Source organism: Triturus cristatus, chromosome 9, assembly GCF_964204655.1.
Source record: "Triturus cristatus chromosome 9, aTriCri1.1, whole genome shotgun sequence".
In the NCBI taxonomy this organism is placed as follows: Eukaryota; Metazoa; Chordata; class Amphibia; order Caudata; family Salamandridae; genus Triturus; species Triturus cristatus.
The window spans coordinates 49022319-49037876 of record NC_140592.1 but is presented as its reverse complement, the minus strand read 5'-3'; the positions used below and the strand labels follow the sequence as shown (position 1 = coordinate 49037876).

Below are 15558 nucleotides of genomic sequence, written 5' to 3'. Positions count from 1 at the left end.
CCAGTTTTTTCATCCCACTTAAAGCCCTGGCCATTACCTCATTTATTAGTAGTTTTATATAGCGTCCACCACCCCAAAGGGTAAAGGCGCCCTTCACATATATTCCACTTGCAAGAGAAACAGTACCCATAAAATATAAACCAAATGAATAGATTTAATGTTTGTTCAATGATTGCATTGAACATTTACACTGGGACTTTTAAAGATATAGATATACACATTTCCCTCTTTCCGTGTGTCTGTGTATTTGGTTGCCTTTGCTCATGCCTCTTTGTTTTTGTGTCTTGTTTGTGTGTGTGCCTATTTAAATATTTCTATATGTTTAGCTGTGTGTATGTTTTTCTGTGTGTCTGTGGGCGTGTTACGTGTGTGTCTTCGTTTTTCTATGCAAATAGGTGTGTGCTGGCATGGGTGGCTTGCGGTATTCTTTTTTTACCGGTTGTTGGTGTTAATGCAGTTGATTCATTAATGACAGGCAGTACTGTCTACTGCTGGACACAGCACCACAACGAGCACTATAGGGGCACAAGAAATGTATAGAGGACAGAAGGGGGTTTACTGTTCACCCAGACAGTGAGCAATTTTCACATGCATAATCGTGCATTTTTTCTTTATGTTGCTGGTGTGTAACACTTCTTACCTCACTGCTACGAACCTTGTACACTTACCCCACTCCTCGCCTTCTCTTCTCAAGCCTTTCTCAAAGCTTACAACTATTTCCCCATTACGTGTGACAGTGTAAAATGTGACCACAAAGGTTTCAAGTGGTAACAAAATCTGACCATGGACATGTACTACATGAATCAACGAATCAGGTCAAGCACCGACACACCGAATCCGATAGCTCACAGGAGATGATGTGATTTTAAATAAATGCATAGGGTGAAAAAAGTCCTCACCAGGGTACATTTCAAAATCAGCATTTCAATATTCACACCTAGTCATTTAGGTGTCTACATTTTGTTGTGTGTTGCCTGGGTTCACAGCCCTTCTTTTTTCAACACACCTCAGTGCCCCCCCCCCGATCCTCATTTTCTCTCCTCACTTGTTGATTCCCCGTTGTTGCTGCTTGTCCTCCCCCTTGCATCATTGCTTTCCAATTGAAGTTGCCTGCCCTGCCCCTCACCCTCCTTGCTGCTTGCCTGTTACTGCCCTGTCCCTCACTCCCGGGCTTCACTCCTCCTGAGATAGCTTAGAGGGCACAGCAGCCGGGATTATGTGCTGTATGGCTAAACACTTATAAGGTCCCAAAGGCGAGACCTATTGGCTATGCCAATGCTTGTTTAGCTATCTGTTTCATCCATTTTCTGTTTCAGTCCGACTCTGCAGCCAGGGAGAAAACTACCTGCCCATTTTTAGGAGTTTGTTTGAGTAAAACAAAAAATGAATGCTGAGTGGGTTGAGGCAATGCCAGCTCGGCATTCATGAGTGCCTTCAGGGCCAATGACGTGCAGGTGATGCACTAAAGGCATACACATCCCGACAGGTAGCAGGGGTCCCTTCCTGTGCTGGGCAGTCCTCTCCCTGGGGAGTAAAGACCTCAGCAGCTCTTGACCTGTTAGGGCTGCCTGCTAGAGCTTACATGAGGTCCCTAATTAAACTAAATTTATATTAAAGTTTAGAATTAGATTTGACATTAGTTTGAAGTTACGTTTTATTCAATCTAGTTTACTTTAAATAAAACATAATTTATTGAAAGGAAACAGTTAGCATTATGAATAAATTAAATGTACTTATTTTGATTAACTTTTACATCTCAATTAAGTGTGGAGGGTGGCATTATGGTTAGACTGGAACGTATTCTTTATTTACTTTAATTAAATAATAAACCCATAAATGCATTTAGCCAAATCGATGGGGCCAGCATTAGTGTTCCGGTAAGTTCATTAAACAAATGTATTTTAAACGATATTAACTAGGCTTCATAATTATGGTGGGTATTAGGCAAGGCATCGGAATTATGTGGCAGGATTGGGCCAAATTATGCAGCAGTGTTGAGTAATTTATGTGGCAAGAAAATGCTAATTATGCAGAGTAATGCGCCACATTTTGTGATAGTCTTACTGCATTATTTTACCTTTTTAGGTCTCGCCTACGCAGCGCGCAAGCGTTGCTTAGGAGTGACCTCTTGGAATCACTCCGGACTGTTTCGGAAACTCATGCATTTTATTTATTTATTTGACAGTTTTATATAGCGCGAACCAGATCCTTGCGGGTATCAGAGCGCTTTACAGGGTAGGTGTCAAAGTTACATAGAAACAAAGAAAATAACATAGGTTCAATGCTGGTCAATGATAGTATAAACTTCCAAACATAGCTACATGGGAGTAAGGTACATAAAAAAACATTCCATGTAAATCAAGCAAAATATAGTTACAGTATCCTGGTTGGACAACAGACAATAAAAGGGTCTATGTAGAAGATACGTTTGGTAGCAATATAACAGTAGTCCATTCTCAAGCGAATTTAGCCATGAGAAGCAATTTCACTTCTTTTTTTAAAGATGCCGTAGAGGGATTAAGTCTGGTTTCTGGGGGTAGAGCATTCCATATTCTGGGTGCCATCCCTGAAAAGGTTCGGGTATATGTTTTCTTCTTGTTGAATCTTTGCGGTTTCAGTAGAAGGTTTTTAGCACTTCTTGAAGATCTGACACCACACGAGGGCGCCAGTTTCTGTACCAGATAGCTAGGAGCATTGTGGTGAATGGCTTTATGCTTCATACATGCTATTTTCAGATGTATTCTAGCTTCAAAAGGTAGCCAATTAAGGGATTTTAGGTCCGGGGATATGTGGGAGCATCTTTTGGAACCAGTGATAAGTCTTGCTGCAGCGTTGATTGAGGCTCTTAGAGGGACCGTTGCAGCTCTGGGCAGGCCGCAAAGCGAGACAACCCCGTAGTCAATTCTTGGGATGACTAGCGCTTGTACTGCCAGTTTGAAATCCTTTTCCGGCAGGAACTGTTTCAGTTTTCTCAGAGTATGTATCTGAACGTTTTCTCCTTTTGTTGCGTTGCTAATGTGTTTTTGCATATTGAGGTTTCTGTCCAGTGTAATTCCCAGCGATTTCGCTGAGTCAACAATGAGAGGTTGGCAGTTGAGTGCAGTAAGGTGTTTGATCCATTCTTGCATTCTGGGTACTTGAGTGGGAGGAGCGATTAGGAGGAATTCGGTTTTGAGGGCATTCAGTTTCAGATGGTTTTCTGCCAGCCAGGTCTGAGTCTTTCCGAGAGTTGAATTGCTTTGATGTCTTCTAAGGTATGGATCTTAAGGTATAATTGTGTGTCGTCAGCTTACATGTGATATTGCACATTGGAGGAGTTAAGAATTTCAGTAAGTGGTTCCATAAATAAATTGAACAGTGTCGGAGATAGTGAGGATCCCTGAGGGACTCCTAACCTGACCAGGACGGGTTTGGACAATGAGTGGTTGACCTTAAATCGTTGCGATCTGTTTTGGAGGAACGAAGAGAACCAATTTAGCACTGATCCAGATAATCCCATTCTGTGTTTCAGAAGGTCTATCAGGTTATCGTGTTTCACGGTATCAAAGGCAGAGGAAAGGTCTAGCAGGATGAGTAAGCAGGCTCCGTTCTGATCTAGGATTTGTAGAGCATCATCAATTATATGAGTCATGGCTGATTCAGTGCTGAGACCTGCATGGAAACCTGAGTGGTATTTGTTGAGAAGGTTAAAATGTTCAATATGTCTTACCAGCTGGAGGTGTACACATTTTTCTAAGAGTTTGGCCAAGATGGGGATATTGGATATAGGGCGGTAATGGTTTAAGTCCACAGGGTCTGCCGTAGGTTTCTTTAGAATTGGGGATACCTGCCCGGCTTTTAGGGTGTCAGGGATGCAACCTTGGCGTAAAGAGTTATTTATGATCTTGGTCCATAGAGGCAACAGCAACGGGGTGAAGTCTTTTACGAAGTTTGCAGGGAGCGGGTCGGTGAAGTGATTGGCCGGGGTCAGGGCAGTAAGCATTTTGAGAATAGATTCTTCATTGTATATATTGAAAGAAGACCATTGAACTTTGATGAGTTTCGCTGTGGTGCATTTAGAAGGGAGGGTGGGGGGGTTCGTATGAGAGACAGTGTGTGTTATTAGGTCGTTGAGAAGGTCCTTCTTTATCGTATCTGTCTTCTGAGTGAAGAAGGTAGCAAATTCTTCACAGTTTGGTCGTGCGCCACATTTATCTTGGGGGCGGTGAGGTGCATCCTTCGATTGAGTTTTGATTAGCTCGAAAAGTTTTCTGGGACGATTTTTTGCCTGATCTAATTGGTGTGTGAAGAAGTCTGCTTTAGTGCGTTTGATCTTTCTGCAATATGCGTTTCTCTCCTTTCTTAGTACCTCGAGATGATTGGCGGATGGAGCTGATCTCCATCTGCTTTCAGTTATTCTTAGGGCTCGTCTGTCCTCGTTTAATCTTCCATCGTACCAAGGCTTAGAATCTTTTGTAGAGACTCTCTTCAAATGAAGGGGAGCTACCTCATTTAATATCGTGTTCATGGAATTGAAGTAGTGGTTGGTGAGATCATGAACATCTGATATCCCTTCAGGGGGAAGAAGTAGGTTGTGGCTGTGAGCAGTGTTTATGTTCGGGTCAATGTTTTTCAGATCCCTCTTCCATACTTTAGGTCTTGAACCGAATTGCATTTCACTGTTTCATTGATAAAGAAGGTGATGATGTGATGATCTGACCAATCACATGGATGGATCGTATCTAGCTGGATGGAATCAATTTGAGAGATTACCAAATCAAGGATTGATCCTTTATCATGTGTAGAGCTGTTGCAAATTTGGGTGAGGTCAAGGTCAGCGAGGACGTTTTTGAGACTGTTGACCACTGCATCATTGGTGTCATTCCAGTGGAGATTGACGTCTCCGAGAAATATTTGAGTAATTTGATGTCGGGCATTAGTAGAAACTATGTCCATGAAGTGTTCGGTAAAAGTGAGTTTATCACCCGGTGTGTAGACAGAGGGAATACAGGGATAGGGATTTGTTTACTGAGATAATATTCCGGTGTATGCAAGCGATACCACCCCCTGTCTTATCAGTTCTATCCAGTCTGATGATGTCATAGTTCGGGGGTACTAGTATGTCAATGATGGGTGTAGAGGATTCCTTTAACCAAGTTTTGGTTAAAATGAGCAAATCGGGTTCTAGTGTGAGAATGAGGTCAGCTATGTCGGCCGCGTGTCTTGAGGCCGATCTGCATTTTAGTAGTATACACTTAAGGCGGGGTGTAATGAGGGAGGTAATGGGTTCCGGAATGAGGGGAACTTGCCTAAGGTTATTTTCGACGATGCCTCTAGTGTTGTGTTTAGTGGGTCTGTGAGTGTTGGGAGGGATGGTTGCATGTACTGCACTGTTTCCAATGAGCACTCGTGCATGTACAGCATTTACCTTCGGGTGCGAGCAGCAGCGCCATCAGTTTGCAATTATTGCGCCCGCGCTTTGGAAACAGATGGTGCTGCTGCTCGCTCCCGCAAGGTAAACGCTGTACATGGACTGAGCCTCGAAGCCGCGCCCCTGTTCCCCACCGTGGCTTTGCCGGCCCAGAGCGCCAGGGAATCGTTGTCTGTTTTTATTAATTTTTGCCAGATCTGAAACCCGTCAGGACCCACCCCACTTAAAACATGCTGTTTTGAGGAAAACACAGAAGTGATGGGTATGATCTTTTCAGAAGTTTCAGCCATTTGAGGCTGTATTCCAGCTCACTGTCTCCCACCCACCATGCCATGTCAGACAGAGACCCCCCATATGCAAATCATGAGCAACTTTTAACATGAAGAGAACTGGTCTGCAAGCAAATTAAACATTCCGTTTTGTCCTCAGTCGGTTTCACTACACGTGCCGTCTTTACCACCGACTACTGAGCACGTAAATTGCATTATACATACTGAGGAATTAGATCAGGCTGTGATTGGAGAACAGGAATTTCCTCCAAGGCTCAGATGTTTGTGGTCTAACTCCCTCTCCCCTCCCCTCAGTGCTCACTTCACTTTCTGGGAACACTTCCTTCCCCCTACCTTCCAATAGTCTTTGCGCTCTGTTATGGTGTTGCCACCCCCAGTGGATTCAATCTAACAGGATAGTCTTCTGATTCTATTGGTTCTCCCACACCGGCCTCAAAAACTGATGGTTCTGGTCTGTATCCCGGGCCATGCTGCCTCCTGGCTATGTTGCATTGTCTTGCATGTTAACCTCCCAGTGACGCTTGATAATGCAGGCTGCTTTGTGGCTGTAAATCAGATTGTAGTGCCAGTTGGTGTCGAGCTAGGTGAGTTGCAGCGCGTGCCTTTCCCTCCTTCCATGCTCTGGTGACGTTATGCCCCCCCACCCTTTCAGTCTGCAGGCTGCCATCAGCCTCTCTGAAATCGAGGGATGTCCCATGATTTTGCACATTGAGACCGGATGGACGTGGCCTGCTGTCTGGTGGGTTCAGCAGTCATTGACTCACTCTGGCTCTTCAGGCCGTGGAGTTTCCCTGGCTGGCTCGCCGCATCCATGGAGCAGTTGCTCTGTGGGCTTGTGGCAGGCTGTGCTGGGGACCTGGCCCAGACGTGTAGGCGTGAGACCCAGCCGGCAATGCCCGGGTTTGAGTCAGATTCCACAGAGGCGGATCACATCCTGTCTGTCTGCACCACAGTATAGTGCAGTGTTGTCGCAGGCGGCCTCCTGCACCGGAGTTTGAACGAACTCTGGATTTGCGCTACTTTTTCATGGGCTTGTGACATTGGCAAACTGAAGTTATCTGCTTGGCACCTGACACCCTGGCCACCTTTAGAGATGGATTTTGATGTACTTTGTTTGTGAGTGGTGTGAATTGTTTTTCTCCCCTGTAATAGGAGTCAAACTGTTTTTCTAATCCAATTTTCACAATCTTAGCAGTCAGGTTAAATATTGGTGGCTAGTGAAAATGTAGTCTTGTTTGAATATAAAAATTACTTTAGATCTCAGGCTTTCAAGGAGTGTTGATTTTTTTTGCATTCTAGCAGCATTGTGGCCCTTTTACTCCCTCCCAAAAATAGGTAGATTCTCCTTCTCATTTCAGTGTCTTTGATGATTGGAAATGTAATCTATTATAGAACCACAGTGCATGTGTTTATATTTATTTGTTTAGCAACAATAACATTTCGATCAGAAATGTTTTTCCTAAGAGCCACGCTAAGAATATATTGATGTTGAAGTGTTTAACATATCATCCAAGAAACAACAGTTAAGGTATTGCTTAATTGTCCTAGTTTTGTGGTTATCCCTGGGGAAGACAGAATTTTACTTGTACACCTTTGCCTACTTTAAAAACAAACAAACAAGCATTGGCATAGCCAATAGGTCTTGCCTTTGGGACCTTATAAGTGTTTAGCCATGCAACAGTTGATGTTGTTGCACCAAGGATATTGTGCTGCATAACTAAATACTTATAAGGTCCCAAAGGCGAGATCTATTGGCTATGTCAATGCTTGTTTTACTTGTTAACACTATTTGAGCGTTGGTTCTACCTCATTAGTACCAGTTTAGCAGCACAAATATAGCAATAAGTAACACAAAGGTGGCCAGTCAACCTTTGTATAGGGACTTCCACTGTGCCACAACACTTGTTGCTGTGTTGTTAGTAACTTTTGAACTGTTTGAGCTAGAAACAATTTTTTGGGGTAAAATCTGTGGATTATACAACAGTTGATGGAATATGTGGCAAGTCTATTGATGGAGCAAGGACTCGTAGAAAAGAGACTTGCTCGAAAGCGATTCTCTCCTTTAACTCACTAACAAGTTATTAAGCTTATTTTGTGAATAACTAATACGCACCACATAAATACGTGGGTTAGTGAAGCTTGCTTATGTGTTTACTAACGTGAATAACATGAACAAAGGACTGAAACAGTTTTAATGGGAAAATCTTTACTGCGCATGCGTCAACTGCACCAACGAAATATGATGAGTAATGCTTGGAAGAAAATTCTTGCGCATGAGCAGAAGGCACTAAGATGGATTCTTGGAGACTCGCGTGCATGGCACCTGCTTTGCTGAAATGAAAATGAGCTATTTTAATAATGTTAATGCGGGAAAAGTATTAATAAGTAAAGGGGAAAGAAGTAGAGGTGGGTGGTAAACAGTGCAACCATTTATTTGTGAAAGTAACATTTGTCTTTTTGACTTTATTACTAGTGTGCATTTGGGCCTCTCAAGTATATCAATAAACAAGATTTTAAATGACAAGATTTTTGTGTGGAATAGATCCATGAATAAGGTGAGATTACTTTCTAATGCACATTGGTGCCAACAAAGATAGAAGATTGAAGTTAACAGGGTTATAAATTGAAAAGTAATAACAAATTAATTAATGTCATTTTAGGAACTGCTTCAAAACATAGGGAGCCTATATCATTATGGAAGATTCTTTCGAGCTTTTTTAGAAAAGTGACTAATAATGGAAGATGAGGTAAACTTTGCTCCAGTCCTTAAACTATAAATGTATATGGATATTAAAACATTAAGATGCATAGATTTGTAAACTAAAGATTGAAGGTAGTTTAAGTGTGTCAGCCTAGTTTTCCTTTTCTCTTTCATTTTCTTCTCCTTTATATCTTTCTTATTATATTTTTCTTTTTCTAAGATGCATTAAGATGCATAGATTTGTAAACTAAAGATTGAAGGTAGTTTAAGTGTGTCAGCCTAGTTTTCCTTTTCTCTTTCATTTTCTTCTCCTTTATATCTTTCTTATTATATTTTTCTTTTTCTTTTTTTCTCCCTTTGTGTTTGCTCTTAAAGCACATTATGATTTGTTGGGGAGAAAATTGTTAGAGTTCACTAACTCAAGATAAGAATGAAATATTATGAGTGTATGTATATTCGTAAAGAAATACGTTTGTATACATGAATTCTAAGTGTATTATTCTGTTTATATGACAGCCCTGAAGAAGCGCAGTTGGCGCGAAACACGTGTTGGCACTTTTGGGATACTTTTTGTGAACCTGACTTCTAAAGAAACAAGAATAAAAACATCATAAAATGAATGAACAAGAAGACTGAGTATTATTGAATCTGTGGATTTATACAGTTCTCAGATTTGTTTGTGCTATATATATATATATATATATATATATATATATATATATATATATATATATATATATATATATATATACTTTGACTCCAGCGGTTTACTCAACTCGTGTGTGTGTGTGTTTATGGGCCCAGGTGAGTATATGTAAGTGGAGTATCTGTTGTTGGTACGCCGCTGGATCACTATAATTATGTGAAAAAAGCAGCGGCTGCACAATCGTGCAGTTTCCGTGGCCCTAATATTAGGGTTATGCTATAGTTACTTTTATTTAATTAACAGACGGAATTTAGGAAAAGTTGTCATTTGGAATTAGAGTTGGCATTAGGGGTAGTTTAAAGTTGGTAAATGAGGTTTATTTAATTTGGTTTTTGGAACATGTTCATTTTATAATTAGGCTATAATTAAATACAATCTAGTTTACTTAAATATACTTTAATTTAATGTAGACGATACTGATGTATGGTCAATGTAGTGGGTCAAAAAACCAGTAAATGGCATTTAAAACATACCTGGTTGATATCAAGTAGGGCGAGAGAGTGGACATTGAGGAACTAATACACATCAGTTTCTAGTAGCAGTAATGTTGTCAGGAGAAGAAAGGTATTGTTGAAATAATAGGGTGATTTAAATGGATTAAAGCATGAGAGAGTAACACCAGGACACTCCTGAAGGACTTCCGCCCTGCATCCATGTTAGTGCAGGCTTGCGAGGGACCAGCACGCTCTATTTTAGGATGGACCAGTAGGTAGGCAAGAGGAAACAGGAATGGAAGGCCTAATAGAGGAGCAATATGGCCAGAAATTCAGAAAGGCAAAGAAAAGGACAGCTCGATGGACTAGGGGAAAGGAAAATAAAGCCAAACCGAAGGCTCAATGGTTTGTTTAGGAGCTCGGAGGTTTGTAGAAGAAACCATGTTTTTGTTGTTTGAGGGGTTCTTTATAGTGTGGGTGGCAAAATAATGTGTGTAATTGTGAGCTCTAGCATGCCTCCATTATCAAGGGACCTTCTGTTCTGCTGATCTGTATAGCACACTTTCACCCGGGTGGGTATCCTGACGCTGAGCAGGTGAGAGGCTAGGCACATGTAGAACCTAGTGGGACTACTCGAAAAGCCAAGTCTTCCACTTCATGCAGGATTTAAAAAGTAAGGAGAAGGCTCTTATGAGTAGTGGCAAGTCATTCCATTTTTTTTTTTAAATATCTTTATTGCATTTTATCGTTTCCTGATACAGTATATTACAAGCATCATCATATTACACCTTGGTTACATCATCACCATACATATAATTCAGGGCGTTTCCTACCCGCAGTTTCAGTACCATTTACATCTCCAGTGTAAGGTTACTCATACATTTACGAGCTGTAATGAGCTCCTACAGCCCGCACATTCTGCCAACTCCAATTGAAGGCCAGAGTGCAAGTGTTTAGTGCACCTCTTATGGCTTTGAACAATGATTCGCAAGTATAGCAATGCTTCCAGACTAAGGCTGTGTATGCTTGGGCTCAGCTCTTAAGTTGTCACAAATAACGTGTCCTATGCAAATGTCGAGTCTGGCCACCAGATATTATCTTTTATAACTAATCAACCATATCTAACAACAGCAAATATTTAATCAAAACACAGGAGACATCTGATGACCGAGTGAACATGTGCCTAGTGCTTGGTGTGTCATCTGGGTGGAGTCGCGACAAGTCTAGCGTGCGGGTGTGACGTGTGGGCTGCCACTGTTCCTTCTCATGAAGTTATATTATCGTGGAGGGAGCTGCTAGTGGGAACTATTTCCATACAGTGTCATGGGGGGGGGCACGAGGGCGTTGCCCAACTCAACTGCAGCAGCGACATATGGAGGTGTTACGGCATCTACATTCAGGCGTCTCATAAAGTGTCAGGCCCCACCCGCTGCGCAGGAGGCGCTTGTGGTGTGACGTTCAATTCCGTGAGTAGTCTGAGCATATCATCCCAATTTTGCGCAATGGGAAATTTGCGCAGCCCCGACGTTTCTTCCCTATGTAGGGTGACGCCTTCCGCCTGTGCCCAGACCGCAAGAGATTTCATCCAATACGATACCTCTGGTGGGTCTTTGTGTTTCCACCTCTTAGTTATAAGCCATTTCGCTGTTATCAGGCCTATGTCCCGAAACACGGAACCTGCCCTGTTAGCCTTGGTTCTTTTATACAGTCCCAGGATGCAGACCTCCCATGTAGTAGGTACCTCAGTATTAGCATCGGGGGCATTCGGAAATATTAATATTAAAGTATTTATTAATCTTATCTGGTGAGAGATACGCTCTGTGTAGTATATAAGTTTGTATGAGTTTGAAGCGCGAGTTTCGCTGTATATGTGTGGCACCAGCTAGAACATGTTCCCATTCTCTATCCGTCCAGGGGCGCCCCCTATCTTCAGTCCAGTGTGTGCGGAGTTTCTGCAATGGCTTCAACACATGAGCGAGCAGGGCTCTTACCAACCAATGCATCACATGCGATCCCTCCCCCATCACATGCAAGTATTGCAACAACTGATGTGTCGGCCGCTCGTTGGTTATGTCACCTTATGCGAGCGTAAACGTACGCGTGATGGCCGCATATAGAAGGAACTGGCCCGCCGGTAATCCACTGTCGGTGGTCAGTGCCGCGAACGGTAATAAGATACCATCCGCGTACAGGTCCCCTATTGCCTCCATCCCCACTTCAGTCCAGGGCGCCAGTGTCATTTCCGTTACGGGGACTCCCGAGAAGTGGCAGCACTGGAGCATATGGGACTGTGTCTTGTGTGAGGCGGAGGCTTCTTTTAAAGCATCTATGTGCTAACTCAACATGTATTTGTGTCGGGCGGGAAATTGTCGCCAGCGGGTGAAACAGTCCACATATCTGGGCATGTGTCCAGGCTGTCGTCGTGGTCGCCGTGTCCGCTAGGTTCTTGCCACTAAACCACTTCGCGACCCACTGTAATTGCGCGGCTAAGTAATACAGTTCTAGATGCGGAACTGACAAGCCACCACTGTCCGGGGGTGCATACAATTTCTGCAGTGCTATCCTAGGTCGTCCTGCATTCCAAATCAAGCCACGGATTAACCCCTCCAGTTCTCTAAAGAGCCCCACTGGGATATACACTGGGAGGTTCGCAAAATAATATAGTAACCTGGGTAGTACTATCATTTTAGTTAAGGTAACACGACTCGTTACGTTTAGCGGTAAGGTCCTCCAGAATTGCATCTGTGCTTTTATGGAGGAAATGGCTCAAACCAAATTGCACTCCAGTATATCCGCTGGGGACCTATAGATATAGACTCCTAGGTATTTGAACGTAGTCGGATACCAATCGAGGGTGATGCCATTAATGATTGTATCAGTCGCAACTGTATCTTCAAGGAAGGGATAAGCGCCCGACTTAGCCCAGTTAACCCTGAGGCCTGACGTCGCCTCGAATCTACAGAATAGCGCTGATATCTCCAGCCGCACAGGATGCAGATCTCGCATATATAACAGCAGGTCGTCCGCATATAGGGACACTGCATGTAATCCATCGCGCAAGGGGATGCCCCAATCCGCACCACTCTCTCGGAGGAGAGCCGCCAGTGGTTCCATGGCAAGGGAAAAAAGTAACGGGGACAAGGGGCACCCTTGTCTGGTCCCTCGTCTCACCCTAATTGCGTCAGAGAGGAGCCTACCTGTGCGAGCCCGCACTGTGGGGCGCTGATATAACAGTTGCACCAGCCGTAAATAATCGTCCCCTAGCTCATACTTACGTAAGACCGCTGCAAGATAAGGCCATTCCAGCGTGTCAAATGCTTTCTCTAGGTCTAATACTAGACAACCGGACCTGGGCCAGACTTCCGTAGCATATGCTTGGATTCTGAACAGTCTCCGAATGTTAAGGGAGGTAATTCTAGTGGGCACAAGTCCGTTCTGATCAGCATGCACCAGAGCCGGCACCAGCGGGGCAATACGTTTAGCCAGGGCGAAGCATGGATTTTATAGTCCGTGTTTAACAGGGCCAGTGGGCGAGAAGAGCCCAGGAGATCAGGATTTCGACCCGGTTTCAAAAGGGAAACCAAAGTTGCCTCGTTTTGCGTGGGGGTGAGTGTTGAGTGTTCTTGTGCTGCCGCATACACCCGTAACAGCTCTGGTACTAGTGCAACTGAATATGCCTAGTAAAATTCAGCCGGCAGTCCGTCAGGACCCGGCGTTTTGCCATTCGATAGAGAGTAAATACTGTCCCTTATGTCCTCCGGCAACAGAGGAGCACCTATTTCTCCCTGCTGATGATCTGTGAGTCGTGGCAACGTGATTGTGGATAGGAAGCCCTATATGTCAGCAGCTGTAGCTCTCAAGCAAGATCAGTATATTGTGGAGTAATGTGTCACGAAGGCGTGGTGAATATCATTTTGGGTGTGCACCAAGACTCCCTGTGTATTTTGTATTGCTGTCAGGGCTGCGGTGGCCACATCCTGCCGTATCAGCCACGACAGCAGCCTACCGGGTTTATCTCCCGCATGATGGGTACGTGCTGAGTGTGCAGCATAATTTAGATTACGGAGACGCTCTAATAATCCAGAGTGTTTTTCCCTAAGGCGTTCCAAAGGCTCAATATTTCCCTCCAATGCCTCCCCCTCCCTTCGGAGTAGTTCAGCTTCGAGGCGCGTCAGATCGTCTTCCAACTGTCGCCGCATGCCTGCTTGTGCACCAAGGCAGGCTCCTCTGATCACAACCTTAAATGCATCCCACTCCACCAGAGGCGGCGTTATCCTCAAAATACTGTAGGACCTTAGTAGCTAGTAGGTCACGGAGGGGTGCATCCAGCAATAGGTCAGGCTGGAGCCGCCAGGTCGGAATTGGTGGACGGGGGCGCTCCCATGCGAACTCCAGTACATGTGGGTTGTGATCGGAATGTGTCCGGCCTAAATAATAAATTTTCATTATATGGGGGAGTAATGCGTCCGATAGCAGATCGCGATCTAGACGCACATGAAGATCGTGGGCCCCTGAGTAATAAGAATATACCCTGTCGAGGGGATGACTGTCTCCAGGCATCCCTCAAATGCCATTGTGTTGCCCAACTGGTCAGGGCCTTCATTGCAAGATGTGTGCTAGTACCCGGGAGGGGTGGAAAGGATTGGTCCAGTGATACGTCTAGGACACCATTGTTATCGCCCCCTAGCATCATGGGGATGTCATGCCATTGCGCAAGAATGTGTGACAACTTGTCGAGGAAGGCAGCCTGTTCTGTATTGGGAGCATAGAGCGATGCAAGTACTATTGGTCGGCCATCTAATGTGCCCCTAACTATTACATACCTCCCCTCTGTATCTATCAGTGACTGTGTAATTGTGAGTGGGACACCCGCCCTTACCCATATTAGCGCTCCTCTAGCAAAGGCCAAATACCCTGTGGCAAACAGTTGGCCACGCCATCGGCGGTGCAAGCGCTGTATCTCCGATTTGGTCACGTGGGTCTCCTACAGCAAGGCGATTTGTATATGGTGACGTTTGAGATACGAGTAGATCTGATACCTATACAATGGCGAGTGCATGCCCCTTACATTCCATGTACCAATCTTATATGTAGACATAGACCCTGTGACATAGTAAGTGTTCCTGTATCTGCGTCAGCCCAGCAAACCCATACAGAGAGTATAATTCAGCGCTACACATCCCTTCTGGCACATCGGCTCGCAGCAAATGATATTGTCTACATTCACTCATAACAAATGATGTCTCATTAAGAAACCTAAAAAAGAGGGAGGGGGGAAACATTGATATCAATAATACCAAAAGGGCGAAAATGCAACAGGCAATCGTCCAAACTTCCAATTGGAGATAATAGTCAAAACAATCCGGGGGGTGTACTACCAACTGCTCTGCTCCGGATTACAATCCACGTGACTAGCATCACGGGGGCTCCCCACTCACAGGCAGGACACATTCTATACCAGGCAAACTATGCGCGCCGGTTCCGGAACATTTGTCAGATGAATTACAGGCATACTTGTCTACAAAATTGCAACAGGTGAACAGTCTGAGTCCCGCCACCTCCCATCTAAAGGATAGTGGTCATCTCAACAGTGCACATATAATGTAGGGTTATTTCAATGCATATTCCAGATTTATGCATAACCAGCAACAGCAGGCCCCCACATTTTCACCCCAATACCTTAACATGTAGTCCATACAAACACAGGAACTTGCAGCGTTCATGAGAGTAGGTCTATCATCTGTGGGGTGACATCTGGCTGGTCATTCGAGTCCTGGGAATTCTGCAAGCCATATATTCGTTCATCGTCACTAGACAGACCCCATTGGCAGGAGTTGGATGCGTCCTCTGTCCTCAGTGAGCCGCTGATCTCCGCTATTGCCTGCAATGCGTCCCATTGTCCGCTGAGGATCAGCTCCGAGTGTGGGCTCATAGATGGCGGAGGTGGTGTCCCTAGTCGTGTAGTACCGCGCTCTCTCTGCCGGCGACAAGACGGACCTCTCTGTTTCCGTAGTGTT

The 15558-nt window shown here is 44.3% G+C and overlaps 1 protein-coding gene across 1 annotated transcript in view; it reads right to left on the bottom strand.

The window, feature by feature from the left end:
* LOC146797362 (solute carrier family 26 member 6-like) overlaps nucleotides 1-15558 on the bottom strand; it is a 230667-nt gene that overhangs the window by 41962 nt on the left and 173147 nt on the right. The window lies entirely within an intron of this gene.